Source organism: Adiantum capillus-veneris, chromosome 4 (assembly GCF_014529385.1).
Source record: "Adiantum capillus-veneris isolate H3 chromosome 4, ASM1452938v2, whole genome shotgun sequence".
Taxonomy (NCBI): domain Eukaryota; kingdom Viridiplantae; phylum Streptophyta; class Polypodiopsida; order Polypodiales; family Pteridaceae; genus Adiantum; species Adiantum capillus-veneris.
This window is the reverse complement of record NC_140934.1, coordinates 72,640,072-72,663,594: the sequence shown is the minus strand read 5'-3', so window position 1 is coordinate 72,663,594 and position 23,523 is coordinate 72,640,072.

Genomic DNA, 23,523 nt, shown 5'->3' with positions numbered 1-23,523 from the left:
CGCTTTATTAGCCACCAGGCTCGGCCCCCTAGTCGAAGCGCCACCCCCATCAAGGCTTCGTTTGATGGGGGTGATGTTGGCACATTGCCTTCATCCATAAGAATGCTCTCTTCATTCAACAAGAGTTTCCTAGCCATGAGTATGTGCAAGAATTTAACAATGTCCTCCTCCACAGGAAGCATGTCCACCTCCATTGCTAATACCATAGGGGGAGTGCCATAAATTCGCTGAGTAGTCATGCTCACCACGAGAACAAAATGGTGGCAAGGAGGGCTAGCAACCTCGAGGGAAGGGGGACTCTAATCTCAGGGGGAACAACCCCTATGGGACGGGATACAAGGGACAAAAATGAATATAACGCTGAAGATAAAAAACAACAAAGGCAAAATGACGCTTAAGATACCTAAGATCGCACTCCACAATCCTAAAAACCAAGAGAAGCTAGCTATAAAACCTAGGGAAAGAGTCTCTGAGATCATGAATTGCATGCAAAAGTCATCGCCCCCTATTAGCACCCCTGCATCGCTTTCATCACACACTTATTCACACCCTTATCATCTTCAAAGCACTCAAATGAGTCAATATTTTAATATAAATACACCCTAAACCGTAAAAAAAACATAGTTTATTGTGAGGAATTAGGCTCTTCACCATGTGGTTCCAGCTAATGAATACAAAATCATCCAAGGCGTTGTCAAGAATCTACTTTGGCTTAGATATCAACCACCCCTATGTCGAGCACAAATTTAATTGCATGCCCCATCAATTTTTCTGTGCTAATGGATATCCAAAGTTGCATACAAAGGTGATCTAGCCATAAGTTGAGTGATTATTTCCCGATTTGAATCGTATAAAGCATATGCAGTAGCTCATTCCAAGCACTATCCATCAAACCCATGTTAGACATGATTCAAATTCCTTGGCACCCATCCCATGGTAGGTCCAAACACAATAGAACTAGCCCTTGGAATTACTTCTATTGCTCATAATTTTCTCGTTGGAACTCCGATTCATGAGCCGTAAAGACGGTCATGAAGAGCATGTCAAGCACTATAGTTCTAGTCTTTTAACTTCCATTTTTGATCACCATATACATACCCACTTCCAGCATCAAAAACATAGTCTTGACCCTTTAAAGCCGCATCTGGCATACATTCAACGTTAAACCTTGCCTGTTATCAAGCCCTTATCACTACTTAATAAACATATAGCCTTCAAGTAGGCTTAGCTCACATCCCTTTTCTCTTTTTCCTATCATGGAAGCAAAGCGGCACGACATCCACCCCCTCTGATTTTAAACATGCACATCCTCTGGCATGTTCGAATTGTCTTCGTCATTAATTTGCATTATCAAAAGCTTCATCAAACATATCATCTGATGCATACATATCACCATCATCCTCTAACTGTTGATCTAAGATTTGATCCTCAAAATTGAACTCACCTTCCCATTTCTTGAACAATTTGATCCTTTTCCTTGCAATAGGCACTCTAACCTCAGTGCCATCGAGCTCACATAATTTATATGTTGCATTTTCATAAAGATGAAGTACAACACATGGCCCAACCCAATGCTTGACCATCTTTCGCATTGCAAAGTATTGGTTTTGCAAGCTACTATCATATACGAGTACACAATCCCCATCTTTGAAAGCATAAGGTCGTAGCCTGTGCTTCTCATCAAATGCTGCTCTATTCTTCAACCTTGCCTCCTTGAGCTTTTCTTTGGCTTGCTCAATATCTTCTTGTTGCCTTTCAAGTTGGAAAATACGTAAAGCAAGAAAGTCTTCTATAGACATACCCACTTCCCATGGCATTATAGTCCAAGACATAACTGCCTCTTCTATAGGCATAATGTGTTTTTGTCCATGCATCAATTCAAACAACATAAAACATGTAACAGAACTATGCGTAGTGCGATCAATCTATAAAGCAAAAGGTAGCATCTTAGGCCAATCACCAATATGTCCTTGGCATGCCTTTGCTAAAGCTTTAACAATAGGTGGATGCCCTCTTTCACTTTTCCCATTAGCCTCTTGATTGTATGTTGTAGTAAGAGCCAATTTGATGCCCAAACAAGCAAAGAATTCATGAGCTTCATCTGCATGTTGCTCTCCTCTATCAATAATGATTTTACCAACACAACGATACCTGGAAATAACATCCTCAAGGAAAAAATTTCAATACAGAACTTATAGTTTTTGTAAGCAAAGCTCTCCCTTCAACCTGGTTAGCGAGTTCTTCTTTAGCAAGAACAATATACCTCATCTGCCAAACCCCCAGTGGAATTGTAATCAAACCTACTACCCACTTGTAAGTGGATTAGAAAAAAGGCTTATGGCTACTTTTTAAAGGATGGTCTTTTGTGGAAGCAACCAAAGCATTAAAGAGGGGTACCGCAATGGGTTGTTTGTGATAAAGCAACTCAACAACATGTGATAAGTAGGATGTAATCCATCTCGATGCTGTACATTAGAATATAGCTGGCATACTAAACAAGTCTTCACAAACTGAGCAACATCTTTGTACATTCCCTTCCACTAGTAGGCAGTCCTTGATTTTGAGAAAAGTTTCCCATACCCCCTTGTGTCCAGCCCATAAGCTTTCATAGAACTCTTTAATCACATTTTGTTGAGTTGCTTTATCACAAACAACCCATTGCGGTACCCCTCTTCAATGCTTTGGTTGCTTCCACAAAAGACCATCCTTTAAAAAGTAGCCATAAGCCTTTTTTCTAATCCTCGTGTACTCTTGATCACTCCATCCCTCTTGCTTGGTAAGAGTGCTGAGGTAACAGCCTATTAAAAGCCATTCTCCATCGTACATCTCTTCAAAAAGACTTCAAAAAAACAAGCAAGAGTACCACATATGCATGTAAATGAGAAGAGGTGTAGAACTTAAAGCCCACATCATCACTAGTGGTAAGAATCTCCTCTTCATTTTCATACCTAGCCCTTGAAAACATACTAGCTATAGGGTTATCTCTGCCTGCAATATGGCAAAACTCAAGATTAAGAGACTTAATAAAGTCTATCCATAATAGAATTGTAGTGTCCAAAGTAGATCAGTTTGCAATCATCCGTATCAATGGTAAACAATCTATTTCTACCACAACTGAAGCACATATGAAATATTCTTTGTCAAAGCATAGGGAAGTCGAAACACCCAAAAGTTCTCTCTTAATACTTGCAACCCATATGTAGCTGCTTTAACCATAGCAACATTATGTTGTATTTCCTCACTAACTTTTTCATACCACCCCTTCCAGAATTCAAGTGAAGCGGCTCACTTGTTTCCCTGAGATGAATCTTTTCGTCTTTCCAGAAAATTACATTTTTCCTATAAGGTTCATCAAAATCCTCACAGTCTTTGCGCTCATGGTCTTTACTATCACACCACATACAGTGGTCATCTCAATCCTTGCGTGGAGGTTGTTGGAATTAGGGTTGCAGAGAAACGCACAAAGCTTGGAGAATATGAAGGAAGCTCAAGGCACACAATAGAGAGCGTGTTACTTAGTGTGCAATGGAAAGATAGATAGCCCTAGAGTGATGGGCATATATACAATGCACGGGGGAAAAAAACCTCCTAAAGAGGGAAAAAATACCCCGGCGGTCCTAGTGTGTTCACACACATCACTACCACATGTATATGGTAACAAATCCCCCCTGGAGTGATGCGGTGAACGAGAGATGGCACATGTGTAAAGGGAAGTGCCATGCCCTGAGGACATGATCAGTCCACAAAGGGGAGTAAGCCCAAAGCTTTGCGGAAAGCTTCAAGCTTCTCACAAGACAATGCCTTTGTGAAAAGATCTGCAAGGTTGTCCTGTGTTGGCACATAAGCCAAGCTGATCTCTCCTGCTGAGAGCCTCTCCCTGACATAGTGGTAATGCACCTCAATGTGCTTTGTGCGAGCATGAAAAACTCGGTTCCTTGAAATTAGCAATGCGCTCTGATTGTCCGTGTAGATAGTGTTGGCAGTATCCTTTCCAACACCCAAATCAGCTATAAGGCGTCTGAGCCATACACACTCAACCGTAGCTGTGAAGACTGTCTTGTACTCAACCTCACAACTCGAAGTGGCCACAGTAGGTTGCTTCTTTCTCAACCATGATATACATGAATTTCCAAGCATGAATTGCCAAGCATGAATTGCCAAACTTAATAAGATATCGTCTGATAGTCTTACCGCCTCTTAGTACCTTGTCTTCATGCCAGAGAATGGACTTGGGCTGCATCACCTCCTCTTGGTCCTGGATCTCCGGTGGGTCTTCAATATAGTTGGTTCTTGAGGTGGCTCTCGTTTGTAAGGCTTTAATAGGCTCACATGGAAAGCATTGTGTATGAGCCAATGATTGGGCAACTTGAGTTGATAGGCCATCTCATTAATTGGCCTAAGAATCTAGAAGGGGCCATGGTACCTTTTTGCTAGTTTAGCATAGTACTTTTGGTGTCCTGTAGGATTCTTGCCCGTCGTGTGCCTTAATTGAGCCTTGGGGAATTTTAATAAGACCCAATAATTTTCTTTAAAGGCTTGGGATTTTCTGTGCTTGTCAGCAGCAGCCTTTTGCCTTTGTTGTGAGATAGAGATAGCATCCTTAATCTAAAAAAAATTCTTGTAGGTCTCGGCTATACTCATCTGCAGTGAAGATCTTCCCATGTACCTTAAGTAGCAAGGGACTTTTTGATCTTCCCTCAATTACCTCGCAAGGTGCTTTTCTCGTGGAAGTATGTACAGTGTTATTGTAAGCATATTCCACTAAGGGTAAGTACTTCTCCCATTGGGATCTTTGATCTACTTCCGTTACACAGGATTTTAGTAGATCGAGAATTGTTAGGTTAGCTATTTCACTTTGGCCATCCGTTTGTGGATGATAGGCCGAAGAGAAGGTTAGACTTGTCCCTAAATCCTCAAAGAGACCCTTCCAGAAATTACTGGTCATTCTAGGATCTCTATCCGACACTATGGACATTGGCAAGCCATGGTACTTGAAAATTTGTGAAATGAAGAGGGTTGCCATTTGATGGGCTTTGATAGCCTTTTTGACAAGTATAAAATGAGCTTGTTTACTGAACCTATCTACTATCGTCCATATTCCTGTATTCCCATGGATAGACCTAGGCAATCTGAAGATAAAATCCATGGATATGCTCTCCCATGGTGAATTAGAGATTTGCAAGGGTTGAAGCAATCCAAGTTGCTTTCCCTCTATCAAATTTTGTCTTTTGGCATACCACACATTTAGAAACATACTCTTGTATGCTCACTTTCAAGATCATTGTGAGTTGGTATGGAAACCACATTCACTCTCGGTTGTCTTGAGAGTGCATCAACTACTTGATTATGCTTGCCACCAATGTGAGCAATATGAAACTGAAATTGCGAAAGGAAATTTGCCCACCTCATTTGTTTGTCGGAGAGCTTGGTCTGCGTCATGAAGTACTTAAGACTTTGGTGATCCGTTCGTAGAATGAAAGAAGTCCCCCATAAATAGTGCTTCCATGAGTCTAAGGCATGTAGAACTGCAAGGATTTCCTTTTCATATATGCCTAGAGCTTGCTCAACAGGGTCGAGCCTTCGACTTTCATATCCTATGGTGATCCGTTCGTAGAATGAAAGAAGTCCCCCATAAATAGTGCTTCCATGAGTCTAAGGCATGTAGAACTGCAAGGATTTCCTTTTCATATATGCCTAGAGCTTGCTCAACAGGGTCGAGCCTTCGACTTTCATATCCTATGGCATGCCCTTCTTAAAGCAAAATAGCTCCAAGGCAATCACCACAAGCATCACATTGGACCTCAAATGGTATTGAGAGATCCGGTAGTGTAAGCACAGGTTGAGCGATAAGCTTTTCTTTAAGCTTTTCGAAAGCATTGTTCTCCTTAGTAGACCATGTATACCTAACGCTTTTCTTTGTTAGGTCATATAATGGTCCCACAATTTGTGAGAACTTTTCTATGAAGCGTCTATAGTATGCACACATACCTATAAAGATTCTTAGTTCATGAAGATTCTTTGGTTTAGGCCATCCTTTTATTACCTCTAACTTTGATGGATCCATTTGGATGCCATCTTGAGAGATAATGTGACCTAAATATTGAATCTCTTGCAAGAAAAATACTGAATCTCTTGCAAGAAAAATTCACTTTTCTTTCGATTAACATAAAGTTTATTCTCTCTTAAAACTTGAAATATTACCTGGAGGTGTTGCTTGTGTTCGTCTAATGAATTAGAGTAGATGATAATATCATCAAAGAACACTCCAGTGAAGGTTTGATGAGGCCTGAACAGCTTCTCCATCAAGCGGTTGAATGTGGCTGTTAACCCTCATGGCACACGGACACCCTATGATCTATAAACGTTGTATTATTTAGAGTCAGGCACCGGGCTTGTCGGACCAATAGGGAAAGGGTAGAGTGATCGCCGATGAGAGGCGCACTTTAACTTGGACATTCAAGGGATTAGTTGGCTAAGCATGGGCGCCCAAGTGTGAATGGGATGAGCTCCTATAAAAGCCAACTAAACCTAATTTTTACTCATTCTCTCAGTTGTGCAATAGAAGAATGCTCTTGCTCCATCTCCATCTCCATCTTCTTCTTCTTCACCTCCTTTTGTGTGTGTGTGTGTGTGTGTGTGTGTGAGAGAGAGAGAGAGAGAGAGAGAGAGAGAGAGGGAGAGTGTGTGTGCGATCGAGCATTACGAAGGCACAACGGCGGCGAAGCGGTTGAGCGCGGCACGACCGCAGCTTCTTCTTCATCGCGGCGAGGAATCCACCACGAAGGCGAGCGTAGAGCGGTGAGTGACACACCCTTTGTTCTCTTGAGCTTGCTAGTTTAGGCTTGTTGTGTGCTTGGAGCCGTTTGTGGCTCGCACACGGTGTGTTGCCGGGGATATGCGCTACACTAAGCTCGGTTAGCACTTTACGTTTCCTTGTGGTGCAATTTCTATCATAGGAAAGGCAGGGAAGGAGTGTGTGGAGATTTCTGTTTTTTGCGTTTTCTGCATTTGCTGTCAAGTTTCAATTTCTGCTACTGTCTGCGTTTTTTCAATTTCTGCATTTTCAAGTTCGGCGTTTTCAATTTCTGCAATTTTCAGCATTTCTGCGTTTTTTCAATTTTCTGCAATTTCTGCATTTTCAAGTTCGGCGTTTTCAATTTCTGCAATTTTCTGCATTTCTGCGTTTTTTTAGTTTTTTGCATTTCTGCATTTTCAATTTCTGCGTTTTCAATTTCTGCAATTTTCTGCATTTCTGCGTTTTCAATTTCTGCGTTTTCAATTTCTGTATTTCTTGCATCAAAAAAAAAAAAAAGTTTTTTTGAAAATAAAAAAAATTTGAAAAAAAAAAAAAAAAAAACGCGAGCGAGCGGGCGGCTTAATTTTTCGAAAATAAAAAACGTGACTCTTAAAACGGACGGGTTGGTTTGTATAAAAGATAGATTGGGAACGAGATTATTTCCCCAAGCCCAAGCCCAAGCCCAAGCCTAAGCCCAGGCCTCAGGCCTATGATATACACTAGACTCACTCTTATATATATACCCTACTCCCTCAAGAGAGAATGAGAGCATGTGGGACAAGTCCTCCACTCTCCTCCTTTCTCTTCCCACTTGCACCCTTAGACTTTCTAGTTTGGGCCTAGTTCCCTACTGGAAATTGACAGTTTTAGGGATTCCGAGGGCATAGAGTGACCAAACGGAGGGCTGTAAAGCACGGCACGACCGTCTGACCGATACGCTCGTTTCGAGCTATCACACGGCCCATTCCACGACACGCTCTAAAAAATCTAGCAAAAAAACAAACAAAAAACATGCTAAAAACTAGTCACAAGGCCTCCTAGAGCAGCTTTTTGACACCTTAGGGTATCAAAAGCACATGCACTTACGCTCTGGGCGGGTGCTAGAACACGAGCATATTGAGGGTACCTCTGTTCATACGGACACCCATTACCCATCCACGATAAGCTCTAGACCCTCAGCGGGGACACAAGGTAGCACCACCCAAGACCCTAAAATAGCCGCTAGTGATTCCTCCTCCGACTCAGAAATCATGGAAGCATACCCTACCCAAAACACTGAGAGAGAAGGCCATGCACCTCCCGAAGCTCCACAGCCTAGTACTAGTATGTTTAGCCGTTTCATGGAAACATTAGATAGAGCTACTCGCTCGGAACCTGATGCAAATGAAGCACATAAAGGGGGTGGGGAAGTGGACTCTCCTTTCACATCGCAGGTAGACCCCACACCCCCAAAGAGTGTCCGTGTGGATATCCTGCCAACTTCTTACCAAGAAGGCCCTGTTGAGCTGCCTCCTTCAGAAGTTCCCTCTAAAGTACCGTTGGTGACAAGTAAAACCACGGGGAGCAACATTGCTTCTACCTCACAAGAAACCATTAACACGTCGACTCTAGAAGGATTGTTCATTAATGATCATTGGACATACGACCTCCACACTGAGGTGTTGACGGATCTACACTCTGGCCACGCCTACCATGTAGGATGGATAGAGATTGTACAATCCACCTCTAGTGCCACGAGCATCGAAGATCAACAGAAAATGATCTGTAATGTTATCCATGGCATTATTCAATCAGAAAGGCAAAACCGAGGGGTAAATATACTCTCAACTGGCCCCATGAGATTTCTAGATACGAGCAAGGCTCAACAGCCTACTCTATCACAAATGGAGACTCCTCTAATGAGCCCCATGGACCCATCTTACGTCATTTCACCTGGGGTCTCTATGCAATCTGAGCCTCCGAGCGAAAACTTTAGCTTCCCTAACTTGGCTCAACCCTCTATCAAGGAAAACACAGTGCTCACTCCAGGGATAAGCCTGACAGAGAATGTATCGATGACATCTACGGTTAGCGCAGTGCCACTACCTAGTGTCGTAGTACCTAATATGGGGCCTCGACCATATGTGCATCTAGCCCCTTATGCACACATGGCCCCCACACCTCCAATTGTACCACTTGCTTATGCTCCTTGAGTGCCGCTCCCTAGCCCTTATCCGAGTGGACCTATGCCCGGTTATGTTCAATATCCTGCATCATCCACACATATGCCAAGACCGGTACCCGTTCCTCTCCCACATATGATTCCAAGAGTACCTCCACCGGCCCTGCCTCCTCACATAGGTGACTTGGCAGCGTTTGCTCAAACCATAGGTCGATCTATCACGGAAAATATGCGTCACGCATCTGATAGAGAGCCTAGAAGTAAGGCAGTACAAATTGCCAAACTCACGCAAAAATTCAATGGGGACGAAGATGCTAGGAAACACATTGAAGTGTTTGAACAAGTATGTGATTCCTTAGGGGAATGCAACGAACTACATAAGTGCAATGCCTTAAGCTTGACATTAAGTGGGAAGGCTGGAGATTGGTATAGAACCCTAAGGGTGGACGAGAAAACAATCTACCCTACCCTTTGAAGGTTGTTTCTAAAGGAGTACATATGAGAAGGTGTGCTTTGGGGTGTAGCATCTCAGCTACAGAAGGCCGAACGTAAGGAAGGAGAGTCAGTAAGGGACTTCATTAGTCGTCTAAAGCACTTAAACTCTCGCTGCCCTGTAAATGAGCGCTTCAACAATAACCAACTGCTTGATCGATTCATTCGAGGGTTGAGGAATGAAGGAATCTATAATGGACTAGTGATTAGAGGTATCACAACCTGGGAAGATGTCACTGCCAATGCAATCCAATTAGAGGACAACTTGATGATAGCAGGCATGAGGGTGTCTACTGACACGAGATCCACTAGCTCACAAGCCATTGGGTATGAACCCATGACTGCAAAGCCCATTGCCAATGAGCCAAAGGTATTTGAGACATTCTTGACAGACCTCACCAAGGCAATCCAAGAGTCTCTTAAGGATAATCGACCCCCTCAAAATAGTCACATGTATCCAAGAAGGGAGCAACAATGGTGTTCCATTTGCTTAGGTCCACATAGCACTAGTGAGTGCCCTACGTTTAGAGTAAAATTTAATGGAACTTGCAATGCATGTGGTAGGTATGGTCACCAAGCTAAGGATTGTTTAATGATCAAACGTATGATGGAAAATAGACCACCTGTAGCTTGGACGGATGCACCTCGAGCTCCTGTATTGATGCCTGCTCCACCTATTGAGAAACTACCGCAACACATGGTCCCTAGATCTCAAAATGTTGTACAAGCTACACCGCTACCACCTCCTGTGCTAGGACCGCAGCCCCCGCATCCAAGAGTCGCCCCTATGAACCAAGTGGGTTGCGAGCCATCTAATGGTTATGCAGATGGTTGTGAGGAGGAAATAGACACTAGTATTGCCTACGGACTTGATACATTGGAAGAGTGTCCTATATACTACATGGAAGATTGTTGGGGACAAGTCAAGCCGGTTTATCAAGCTGCTGCTCTCGCATCTAGAGGTCAAAATATCAACACCCCGGCTAGGAGGCCACCTCTTCAATGAATCAAGGGAGCATGTCTGCAATGCCAATACTCACATGTAATCGTTGTGGCATAGATCACTTGATTGCCCAATGCCCCTATAACCCAAATGCGCCTAAAATCACACCCCTGAATTTGGTCGAAATTGCTAGTGTGACATCGCCAATACCACCCGTCGCACCCGCTTATGCGATTACACGGTCCATGCTTCAAGGGCCAGGACATATCCTCGAAGAGAGAGATACCGTGTCAGTTATCCAAGCAAAGAAAAAGAAGACACGAAGGAAGAAGTCGCAGAATACGGAAAATTCAAAGCCAAGTTCCAAAACAAACATAGGAACAGGAGATGACCCTGTGTATATGAATGACCTCGAGGATGATTCAGATTCAGTTGAGACAATGGAGACTAGAACCAATACCACAAAGGGAAAGACCGACAAAGAAAACCGTAACATGGAACCAAATGAAAACCGAATAAGAGAAAATCATAAAGAGCCTCTGAAAACACCACAAGTGTTTCCAAATCCAATCCAAGACCCCCAAGATAAACCGCAGGGGCAAAAAGGGAAGAATCATAAAAAGAAGATTGGGACGTACCCAAACCCAGTAGACGAGATTGAGCAGGTGAAACATCTAAGAGGTTTAGTGGAGGAGACTCAAAGGAAACTAGAACCAAAACCCATGCAGGTCAAAATTCATGACACAGTGTTTCCCACGCAAGTTCATCCACCCCACATCAGCCATAGACCGTTAGCCATATCTAGTATCATCCAAGAACGGAGTGAGGACGGGACATCAGAAAGTGAGCATACACCCTTCTTGTTGGAAAGGATGTTTAACGAAGGAATACCTGATCCCATTGAGGAATATGAGATTCCATCCTCACCAGTTCTTAGTCAAGGACCTACACCCTGCAAAACGCCAATGAATGTTGCCAAACTAGTGGACTTCATGTCTTTTGAGGTCCGAACCACGATTATAGCAAAGCTGTATGGAGATCCTGAGTTATTCCTTGCACTTCGAGCATTCCTTAACGGAGAGCTACGAACGGGATTACCGCAGTTTGTGCAACCAAATACACTTGACTCGATTATGATTGATGAGGAAAATCATGTGCAATCACTTGACTTAGATGGACACGAGTCTGTGATCGAGGTACCCATTAACGAATTAGGGCAGTATTTTGAAGGCGACGAGTCTAATGCGACCCTACCCATCACTACCAAGGGATTAACTATAAGGGGAATTCTTGATGGTGGTGCGGGAGTTAGCATCGTTACAAAAGATTGTTGGGAATCCATGGGAAAACCCCGCCTCAGTGTTACTAACATTGTGGTAAAGATGGCAAATGGTACCATACCCAAACCTATGGGGATGCTCAAGGATCTTAAGATCAAAGTTCTAGGACACAAGGTACGACATACGTTCATTGTAATGGATTTCTCTAAACACCTTATGTCATATGAAATGATTTTAGGACGACCATTCATGAGGGAAGCACAAATGGTTCATGATTGGTCTAAAAATCATGTCTATTTGCAATTCCAAGACTCTGTCCTTAGAGTGGATTTGGTGACTGGTAAGGTACACCCCTTAGGGAGTAAAACCATTATTGATCATCGCTCTGACACCACAGCTCACTCGGCTCCACTACAATATTGCTACACTTGTAAGAAGGATACAGACATTGGCCAAGATTCTCCTTATATGAATGTGTTACCTGGTATGACTGAGTCAGACAACGTAGATTGGGTCCACCTAGCATCAACCATAGACACTTGGGGAAATAGGGGGACGACCTGGGTAACACCTGAGGGGGATGAAATGCATGTACCCTTAAATATGCTACAAGCAATGCATATCGCTTCCGACAAGACTCATCCTAAGGTAACAAAGAAAACATACAAGTGGGTCCCTAAAACTTCTTTAGCGACCATAGCTAGTGCTAAAAAACAGAAGCCTTGTAAGAAACGTACCACTCGCTCCAATAAAAGTAAGAAAATGTTGCGATGGATCCCTAAACGACTATTGGAAGCCCAAGGCTACTATCAAGGAAATGATCAAATCTGGGTGCCGAAACGTAGATTGTGCTCTTACCTATCACCTGACCCAAGTGAGCCCAATCCCGTAGCTCCAAAACGAATCAATGATCGTGGAAAGGAAAAAATCACAGAATGCTACACACCCGCTCCCGAGCTGGTTTGGGTACCAAAGAAAGAACGATTTGTTCTACCTAGCTCAGGAAAGGGGGAGTCCCATGAAGCTTCTAGCTCCTCATGTAATACATCCATAGAGGTAAAAGCTTCTACACAGCCTCCATCTATAGTAGTGGACCTCCATGAAGCTACAAAGGAATCCACACCTCCCAGTGTTCAAGAATCACCTGATGAACCACTTCAATTTCGATCCTGGGAGAGTACCTTACCACCCTTGCAGCTTGACGAGGCACCTAGGGTAATAGAAAACTACTGGCAAAAATCCTCACCTATTACCAACTGGAACAATTGGTTTCAAAGGGTGACAAGCTCATTTCAAACGGTATGATCTACCCAAGGAAGGGGGGAGTGTTTGTGGACATCCATCATTCACTTGTTTCCCTCTCAACCTTTTTCCCTGACCTCTCAATCTCCAATCTTAGGGAATGTACATATAAAGCTTTATACTCACAAAAAACAAAAAAATAAAGAGCAAGAGCAATTAGCAAACGAGTATGCACATTAAAAGCCAAAACATTGACTCAGACCTACACATGTCACATCTGGTACAATGAAACAGAAACCTATGCCATAAAACACCTTTGATCCTCATCACTTGAGTGATGGAGGGTAGGTAAGATTAGTACAATAGGAGTGTTTCTGTTTTAGAGTTGAGAGATTAGAGAAGTTCTCTTTTCCCACTGATGTTCCTCCTAGAGGTATTGTTTTTGTTTCATAGTGTGTACAGGAGCGTGTTGCTATTGATAGGATTTGGACCTTCATGGAACCTTCAAATCAAGAGCGACTATCAACACAAACAGGTGTTTCTTGTCCATTAGCATTGCCTTTATCTTTTTGCCTCCATGTTTGTCTGCTTTGATTGTGATTGGTAGCATAATATTCAGCGCATTGTCTTAGTATCAAACATTTAATTCAATGTAGTGTTTTGTCATAGTCACTTGTCTAGGTTTAAAAATCAAGCAGTCCGACTAAGCTAGTTTGACCAAGCTAGGTATTAGAAATCTTCTCTTAATACCATGGGGAATGCCTTCCTAATAAGCAATGGTTACTTAGGTTCTTAATCCGATTTAGGCAGCATTGTATGAAATGTACTAGGGCTTTCTAGTGGGCTTAACCCTATTGACCTTTAGCTTAAGTATTATAAAGGGAGTTTACTAATGTGATGAGCCTGGGGAGGGTAACAGTGTTATATGACCCCCCAAAGTTACAAAATTAAAATGCTAAAAATGAACAAGCAAAAAATCAAAGTGCCACAATGTAAAATTTTAAGCTGGAAGAGAAATCTCAACTTGATTTGGTACTTCACTCACATGTATTGCCTATGGTACTAGAGCCCTAGAGGTTCCCAGTGTGGGCGCTTTTCCTTGAAAAGCAAAAAACCCAAGGCATACAAAATAAGCACACACATCATAAATGAATCAATGTGAAAATACTTTGAGGGGTCAAAGAAAAAGTAATCAGTCAGGTGATGATTTCATGAGAAATTCCTTTTATGGTAGCCTAACTACAAGGTTTTCTAGATATAGCCTCTAGTCAGCCCTCGAACATGAATACTTGGCTCTCGCGATTAAACAACTTAATTGACCACAGATAATTAAGAAGCTTACCCATGGTATTAATATTCGATCTCTAGTGCCTTTCGACCGTCAAATTAGCGACCCCAGACTTGTTTAATTTTCTACCTTTACATCTGTTTATGCATTTGATTACATTGCAATTTAATGTTCATTGCTACCAAATTGTTTGAAATTCTTTGACCAATCAATGTGTCTACCTAAAACTGCATATGCTTTTTAAGAGAATGCAATTACTGTGCCAATGTTGTTTGATTTTGCAGTGACTGAAGAAGGCTAAGGACATTCATCTCAAATGCTCTTCCACCTCGACGAACCAGCTTCAACTCAATAGCTTCCGAGGATGGAATCTACATCAGGAAGGGGGGCATGTTAACCCTCACAGCACACGGACACCCTATGATCTATAAACGTTGTATTGGCAAGTCCCTTGCTTCGACAGTGCGACAAGGAGCGCACAGTGGCTGGTGCATTGGTCAAGCCAAAAGGCATGACAATGTATTCGTAAAGACCAAATGTGGTGTGAAATGTGGTCTTTACGATGTCTTGATCAACTATCCTTATTTGATGATAGCCACTTTTTAGGTCAATCCTACTGAAGTAGGTCAATCCTACTGAAGTAGGTCGATCCTTGTAGCTTATCAAATAGGTATTCTACCCGTGGAACGGGAAACCTATTCTTTATAGTGATCCTATTTAGTGCTTTATAGTCGACACACATATGATATGTGCCGTCTTTCTTTTGCACTAATAGCACAGGTGAGAAAAATGGAGATGAGCTAGGCCTAACCATGCCCTTCTCAACTAACTCATGCACTTGCCGCATAATCTCCTCTTGTTGAGCTTGAGAAACTCTATAAGGAGGTTTGTTAGGCGGTGAACTTCTTGGAAGAAGTTCAATTGCATGGCCATCATTACCTCGTTTAGGAGGTAGCTCACAAAGGATGTCGTCAATAAAAACATCTTGAAACCCTTCAGAAAATTGGATAACTCTAATTCCTTTTGGTTGCTTTCATTTTCTTTTTCTAAAGCATTAGGTTCATTTTGAGAATCTTTAACAAAAATCATGCACGGAAATAGAGCTCTTTATTGACTTGTTGAAAGCTGGTGTAAGTACAATGGGGATAGTGTTACCCATCTCCTTAGCATCTATATACATGTCTTTTTCCCTGAACTTAAACGAGATTCTCCTTTCAGGGAATTTAACATTGGCAGCCAGGCGATCAAACCATGGTGCCCCTAGGATTACATCCTCATGCTTGAGAGAAGAGATAAAGAAGTCCTCTTTGTCCACATAGTGATCCGAGCCTATCACAAATTTTTGTTTATCATATTTTGTTGGTTTTCCTTGCTTCTAGAGGTTTACAATAAAAGAAAGAGTGAGAACAACCTCTTGGAAAAATTAAAAAAAAAATGATTTTTTCTTGACTAGTTCACCGGAGGTGAAAGGTAGAGGGAGAACCTAGTGGTAAAGGGAAGGGAAAATATGTAAATGTGAAAAGAAAAGATATGATGTGGTTGTGGAGCCATGCACCCATGATTCAAGGGTCATGAGTGGCTCATATCATCATGGCTTTGGAGCCATATGATGATTCAAACAAATGGGACCCAAGTGGAAGACTTGGTAAAGGAAGAAACCATACACATGATTTTGCTGAATTTTTAAAAAATACTTCCACTCCGATCCAAGAAAAGTTGTCTTCATCAAAGTTGTAGCTGATGAGCTGGAGATTTTGGCCATATTTTTTTTATAATTTTTGCATCTACGATCTAGGAGATATGGCCAAAATGGTGGACGCCAGTTTTTTCAACTGTGGTGGAGACCACCCCCTCTACCTTTACACACACACACCCTTCCTTTTCCACATTGAGACCTTCTCTAAAATCAGCCATTAGTCTTCTCACCCTCCTCTCCTTCCTTCTCTCTCTCAAGCTCAAAAACCCATCAAAGTTCCTCTTCTAATCACCTTTCAAGTCATGCTTAATCTTGTTGTAATTCATAAGTTCTCATTCAACCCCTTCCTATTATTACTAGATATGTATTGATTTTATGTAGATTCTTTACATTTTAAAATAAGGAAGCTCTTGGACTCAAGCTATGGAGGAAGGAGTGAAGACAACACAAGTGATGATGGAGCTAATTGGTCAACAAATCACTTGGAAGGAGCTTCTTCATTGGTTGAATGTCCCTAATCAAGCTTCATTTGTACAAATTACACTTGGATCTTAACCTCACTCCTAATCACTCTCTTTCCTATATAAAGAGGCCTTCCCCTTTGTAATTTCAAGCCTCCCTCAGCCCCATTGATCCTTTGTATCACTCACCATGAGCCCATAAGCTCATTCATTCACTCTATTCTTGCACATCCTAGAGTGCAAATTGTTTCATGCTAGTAACCTCTCCTCCTCTTACTTATGTTAATTAAGAGAAATGTTTTATATGTGTGTGAGAATGCTTGATGTGATCTTGGCTAATCCTTGAGTGATTGTTTGGTAATCTATATGCTATTTGTGTTGGGAGTGTTTGAAGTCATCCATTCCTTGTACACACACTACGGTTAATGCTTCATTCATAGTGATCTCTCTCTCTCTCTCTCTCTCTCTCTCTCTCTCTCTCTCTCTCTCTCTCTCTCTTTGTGTAGCGGTCCTAGTCCACACTTCCAAGACTAGGTGGTGCCCTCATCTCATTTCCCTTGTGGTGCAATGGAGTTTGTTTTGGTGTAGAGGCCGCCATTCCAAATTTCCTTTGTCATAAATTGGTGCCCCCACTGAGGAGTTCTCAAGCAGCGCTCTATCAATCCTATGAAGGAAGATCCATCAAATTCTCCGAGACTTCCACTATGGTCTCCCCAAGAAGCTCGAGAAAAGAAGCGTCTTTATCGACAAACGGCACGTATGCGGGTAAAGAGAGTTAACTACACACACCCTTCTTTGCTTCAAGGAAAATCTTGTAGTCATCAAGTCCCTAGGTCAAAAAATTGTGTTGAGTGCTTTGTGGCTAGTGTGAAGACACTTCCTTTGAAGCCTCGACTTCAGGTGGTGAAAGCACTCTCAAACTCAGGAATTAACAAGTTTTTGGAGGGGGAGCTACACATCAATGGGGTGCGGTATTGGCAAGAGGCTACATATGGTGATGCACTCCAACTACTACTAGCAAGAAGGCTCAAGGTGGTTGAGAGGGTAGCCATCGAACCCTATGAACTCTACAAAGCTGAAGATGGTCACACCAAAGCTAGGCTAATCACTCGTGAGCAAATTCTTCGCATCTCTCAAATGGTGGGATCCAAGAGAGCTCAACTTCAATGAAGTGCTTCATGGAAGTTTGTAATTAATGCACCAATGAATAATCCCATTTTCTACAACTTTCAATCAGTTCAGAATATTAGGGTGAATGTGCGCATTGATAGAAAGATTTTTTTCCAACAAAGATTGGTCTTCTATTTTGGAGCTGAGAGGTTGAGAGAGATATTGCTGTCCCCTAACCCTATAATATTTCCTATTTTGGAGTATAATGTATCTTTTGATGTTCACATCTTCATCTTGCTTTAAGCATACTCCATGAATCATAGGGATTTATATGGACCTTTCCAACCTCTTGCTAGACAAACTGTGCATATAATAGCTAGCACAAAGCTTAGGTTCCAAAACATCATAAGGGACTTACTAGGCCCTCGTCGTCTAGCTGAGATTAATGCATCTATCAATCCATTTATTCTACCCTTAATAAGATATGATTTGGGCCTAGACGTTTTCATCTTTGTGCTGTATCGAGAGGAAGGCAACCCACTTTTATGATGGCTTTCCCAAAATTTTTTGGGCGTAGTGGGGAAAATGTTGGGGATTTTTTGGATAACTTGGAGATGGATTTCCTTGTCTCTGGGAGGGTGACGAAGCATTGAAATTGAGAGCTTTTCCTTTGGTGCTCAAAGAAGAAGCTAGGGTATGGTTCCAGGCTCTAGATCCAACCCAAAGAATTGATTGGGAGGGATTGAAGGTGGCTTTCCTATGAAGATTTCAACCAGCCAATTCGGCAGAAGAACTATGGCAACGGCTTCTGTCCCTTCATCAAGTTGACCCTCATGGTTATGCAACCTATGAGGAAGGTTTTTTGAAACTTTGGGGCCAATGGTCAGACTCACTAAACCCTGGTGAGCGAGCTCCCAATTGCCTCCAAAAGGATCGATTTATCTCAGGTTTGTACCCCTTGCTAAGGGAGAAGGTAAAGAGCAAATTTCCAAATGCTTTTGAAGATGCCTTAAGAATTGCTAGGGAAAAGAATAGAAAGATTCTCTATCAAGCCCAAGCTGGCCAGCTAGCTTTGGGAGGCAATATCACAACTATGGAAGCTTCTCACATACCTCCAAATGTGCCTAATGCACCAGACCTCAATAGAGGTCAACAAGAAGATATACTCCAACAAATAAACAATCTCACAAACCAGCTAGAGGGGTTGAGAGTAAATCTTGTGCAGGGTGCAAGAAGGCCTATTGAGGGAAATGGTGGGAATCGGCCACCAATGCGACGTCAAGCAAGGGAAATGTTGTGTTACAATTGTGGGGAAATTGGCCACGGCATGTATAATTGCCCTCATCCCAGAAGATATGACTACCCTGTCAGAGGTCCTCGACAACAAGTCAGTCCACCCCGTGCTAGAGCTCAAGCACAAGAGCAACCGCAACCTCAAATTTTGCAGCCACCTCGTGCTCAAGCTCAAGCCCCTGCTACTCAACCAAATGTGAGCATCATAAGGATGGAGGAGGTCCTCAAGGGCAGAAGCAACTAGGAAGAAATAGCTAAAGGGAAGATGAAGATAGATGAAGTGGCTACAATGCCTATCAAACGTGTGAGTGTCCAAGAAGAAGTAGGTAAAGAAACAAGCAAGGATGCAAGCAATGAAGCAAGTACATCTCGGGCAGCTAAAGATGAAGCCAAGAAGAGAAAGACCCGTACTAGGTCTCAAATTGACATCTCTGATTTCCCTATGGGATCTCGGACACAACCTTATGACTTGACAGCTGATGTGAGTTCTCAAGGACCAAAGATTACTTGGCCACAACTACTTCATATCTCCCCAAAGCTTCGACGACAATGGTAAAAAATGGTGAGCACGAGGGCAAAGCGAAGTAAGCTAGTAAGTGTAATCAAAGCATATGGTCTCAAGGATATAGTGCCTTTGGTGGAGGCTCAAATCAAGGGACAACGGATTCCAAAAACTTACATTGACAGTGGAGCAGAGGTTTGTGTCATGACAGAATAGCTAATGCATCAATTGGGTTTAGAGGTAATGGAATCATCAAACTTTAGGGCAAAAATGGCCAATAATGTCTCTGTCACTTGTGTGGGTGTAGTGAAAGCTTTGAGAGTTTCTGTTTTTGGAATCACTACAGAGGGTGATGCTTATGTGATGCCAGTAAAGGGAGAAGGATACCCCCTTATTTTAGGACGACCTTGGCTCATGGGTATAGGAGCTAGGCAAGATTGGGCAACAGGAGACTTGGAGTTGAGGCCTCGCATGGGTGGCCATAGTCGGAAGGTGGTTTATAACCTAAAGAATGGGCGACAAGAGAACCTTGAACTAGAGACGTCAGCTGATGAGTGGAGCTCAAGTGGATGCTCCTCATCTATGGACGAGGAAGAGAGTTCAAGTGAAGAGAGTGATAGCACTCTCGAAGTCATGGGCGTCACCATAAAGGAAACTACCTCATCAGAAGACAACCCAAGGATCCAAATGGAGAATGTGTGGGATGCCAGCCTATAGGAGATGTTATCCAAGGATATAAAGGAAGAAGAAAAGGAGGGTTATGTAAATGTTCTCAAGAAGCATGCATCATTGTTTATTTCTGATTACACTCACATTATAGGTGTCACTGCAGTGAAGCATCATATCCATCTAAAAGAAGGGAGCAAGCCAGTAGTACAAAAACTAAGAAGATTAGGAGTTGTGCAACAAAATGCACTGTTGTCTGAGGTGAAGAGACTCTTAGAAGCAGGATTCATATACCCATTAGAAGATTCAGAATGGGTCTCCCCAGTAGTGGTGAGGCCAAAGAAGAATGGTAAATGGCGAGTGTGCGTGGATTACAAGCCACTAAATGCTGCAACAAAGAGGGACCACTTCCCTCTCCCATTTCAAGATGAGATTCTAAATGAAGTAGCAGGCCATGAGAGATACACAGTGTGTGATGGCTACTCTGGCTACTTTCAAATACGCATTGCAGAGGAGGACTAGAAAAAGACTACTTTCATCACACCATGGGGATGTTTTGCATTCCGAGTCATGCCTTTTGGTCTCACCAACGCTCCAGCCACCTTTCAACGATTCATGAACATGGTCTTCCAACCTTACTTTGGTAAGTCCATAAGGGTTTTCATAGATGACTTTTGTATTTACAGCTCCAAAAGTATGCATCTCGGCAAGATTGATGAAGGATTTACTCGTTTAGCTAAGTTGGGTGGACAACTAAACATGCTCTCAGTATGTATCAATACATTGAGGAATATAGAAGCCACAAAAGTCAAATGGAATTCATTCTTGGAGGGGTACAAAGGTATCATCTTCAATCTTAATGATACCCCCTGTGGGACGGGTGTCTAACCTCACTATCCTATCTTATTGCAGTTTTAGCGAGAACCAAGATTGAATTGTCAATCCATGGGATGAAGCTGACTTGACTAGTGCATAGAGGCTACAAGAGATTGTCAATCTCTCCGAAAACAACTAACAACTCACATCTAATTCAAGCTACACTCAAGTGACTGAAATCACCAAAAGCCAATCGCTCATCGGCAAACAAATCACATCCATTACAACATCAAATGACATCCAAATGTAATGAAACTTCTAGGACATATTTATAAGACCTAAGCACACATGCTTGTGGTCTCAAACCCCACTTTAGATCAAGTGCCAAAATCGCGATTATTAACCGCATTGGATTTTTGACCTAGTCGTTTTTGACCCAGAATGCACCTAAATGCTTAGCAATGATGCCCCAATACCCCACCTCTGCTTAGTTTTTGATTTTGAAGTATATATTCCTACTTATGATGAAATTAGGCCGCGGGTCGGTGACAATGACATCTACAAAATATTGTGATGTGTTTACGTCAATGCGTAGAGCTCTTACCTACGGTTGCAATGCAACAAATGCGACTACAATGTGACAACCGAGGAGGACGTAGGAAGCGTGAGAAGGAGAGAAGTGAGCATCGTTAGCTCATGCTGTGTATTTCATTATCCAAAACTTACAAATAATTTACAAAAATTGGCTTTTATACCTTAGCCAAGGTTTTTGGTGGTCAAAACTAATAATCTCGGAGCTCTACCAAAGATGGGTAATGACAGGTTGATACAATCTGGAAGCTTGGAGCCCCAACTCATCAATTACAAGGTTTATCCAAAAAATAAGAGTTACAATGTTCCCGATTTATAAAAAAATATTAATCTTTTTTACATGGGAGCTCTAAAAAATGGTATCCGTGCTAGCTTGCTACTAACATTCTCCCCCTCCTTGCTTGTGTCGTCCCTTGACACAACTTTATGGGCTGAAGTAGTCTTCAGGTTGACGGCTCGCGAGGCAGTCTTTAAGCGCATTTAGGGACATTTGGTGTTTGATTTTCCTCTCTTTGTCTGGCACTTGCAAGAACTGCATAGTGACCCTGTTTTTCAACTCCACCACTGAGTAGCCTACAAACCTTGATGTCAAGTTGTTGATCACTAGCCCAAATATCTTTGTTTGCCAAGTGAAGACCCCTGTGTAGAATGCTTCCTCAAATGGCCGTATATTGTGAGAAGGTAAAAACATGCATTTGGTGTAGAAGCCATAGAGGACTTCTTCGGACGGTTGACCACTAAGGTCAAATCATAATCCTTTATTACCCTCGAGGAATGACATCCAAGGGGTGCATGCTTGCTCTGGCTCATAGAATACTAGGTGAGCAACATTCTCCATATTTTATATAGCATAGCACAAGATAAATCTGGTAGAATTTTGAAGAATGACATGGCACCCGTTAGGGTTTTCACCGTGTATTCTTCAGTTGGTGGTCCCTTTGCTGGAGCAGGCGATCTGGGGTAATTCATCCAAGTTGGCCTCTTCTTTGTTAGTGCCTCATGTGCTATCCAGGTACTTACTCTTGGTACAGGATAGAAAGTAGGATCCTTTTGAAGGGCCGCAGGTGCTCTTGTGAGCAGAATCAAATACCTTGGATTTGTTAGAAAATAATACGTAGCTAAATAGATAATTGAGTAGATTACTTAATGGAGAGAGACAGATTTATATACACGAGATTATAGAGTAGAGAGAGAGAGAGAGAGTACACACGATATACGTGGTTCACCCAATGTGGGCTACGTCCACGGGAAAGCAGCCACTCAATGGCTTTAGTACTTCAAAACAAGAAGTACTTTACAAAGGGATTATACCCTTAATGGAGCTCGCGCCTTGCTTCACTCTCACCACCTCACACTCACCTTGTTGCATCAACTTCACACTATGAAATGTGTGTAGAAATGGCCTCCTTTTATAGGCCAAAAGGGCTGCCCTCTCTTATGAGAGACAGCCATGTGTAGCCGCCCTTGTGCGAATAAGTCCAAATCGGACCCTCCAATCCGCCCATGTGTGGCCGCCCTTGAGAAGACAAGTCCGCTTTTGAATTCGGCCACCGGCCATTGACTTTCGACCACCGGCCATCGGCCATCGACTACCGGCCACCGGCCAACCGACCGGTTGTTTTTCGTCCACTTTCCGTCCGCCGTCCGCCCGGCCATAATATTCCGACGAAAAAGAATATTCCGGCAATCCTTCTTCTTGGACCAGCAATCCTTCTTGATGTGGCCCTTCTTGCCGCAGTTCCAACGTTCAAGAAATGACTTTGTGTGTGACTTGCTCCGCCTTGAGCGATCAGGACCCTTTTGGTTTTTGAACCTCTCCTTAAGCCTTCCTCTTGTTTCCACTGATAGTGCAGCACTTGATGATTCTCCTGTGCTTCTCCTTCGCATTTCCTCGCTTAGGAGAACACCCACAACATCATGAAACTTAAGAGTATTTGTGCCAGAGATAGAATTACTTACAGCCATCACAAGGCTGTCCCAACTATCCGGTAGAGATGATAGTATAAGGAGAGCTCGCACTTCGTCATCGAAATTGATTTTCACTGATCGAAGTTGACTTATGTTTGTGTTAAAGTCATTTAGGTGTTCTGCAACTGAACCATTCTCTGCCATCTTTAGATTGAACAAGCGCTTCATAAGAAATACCTTATTGGATCCCGATGGTTTCTCGTAGAAGTCGTCAAGTG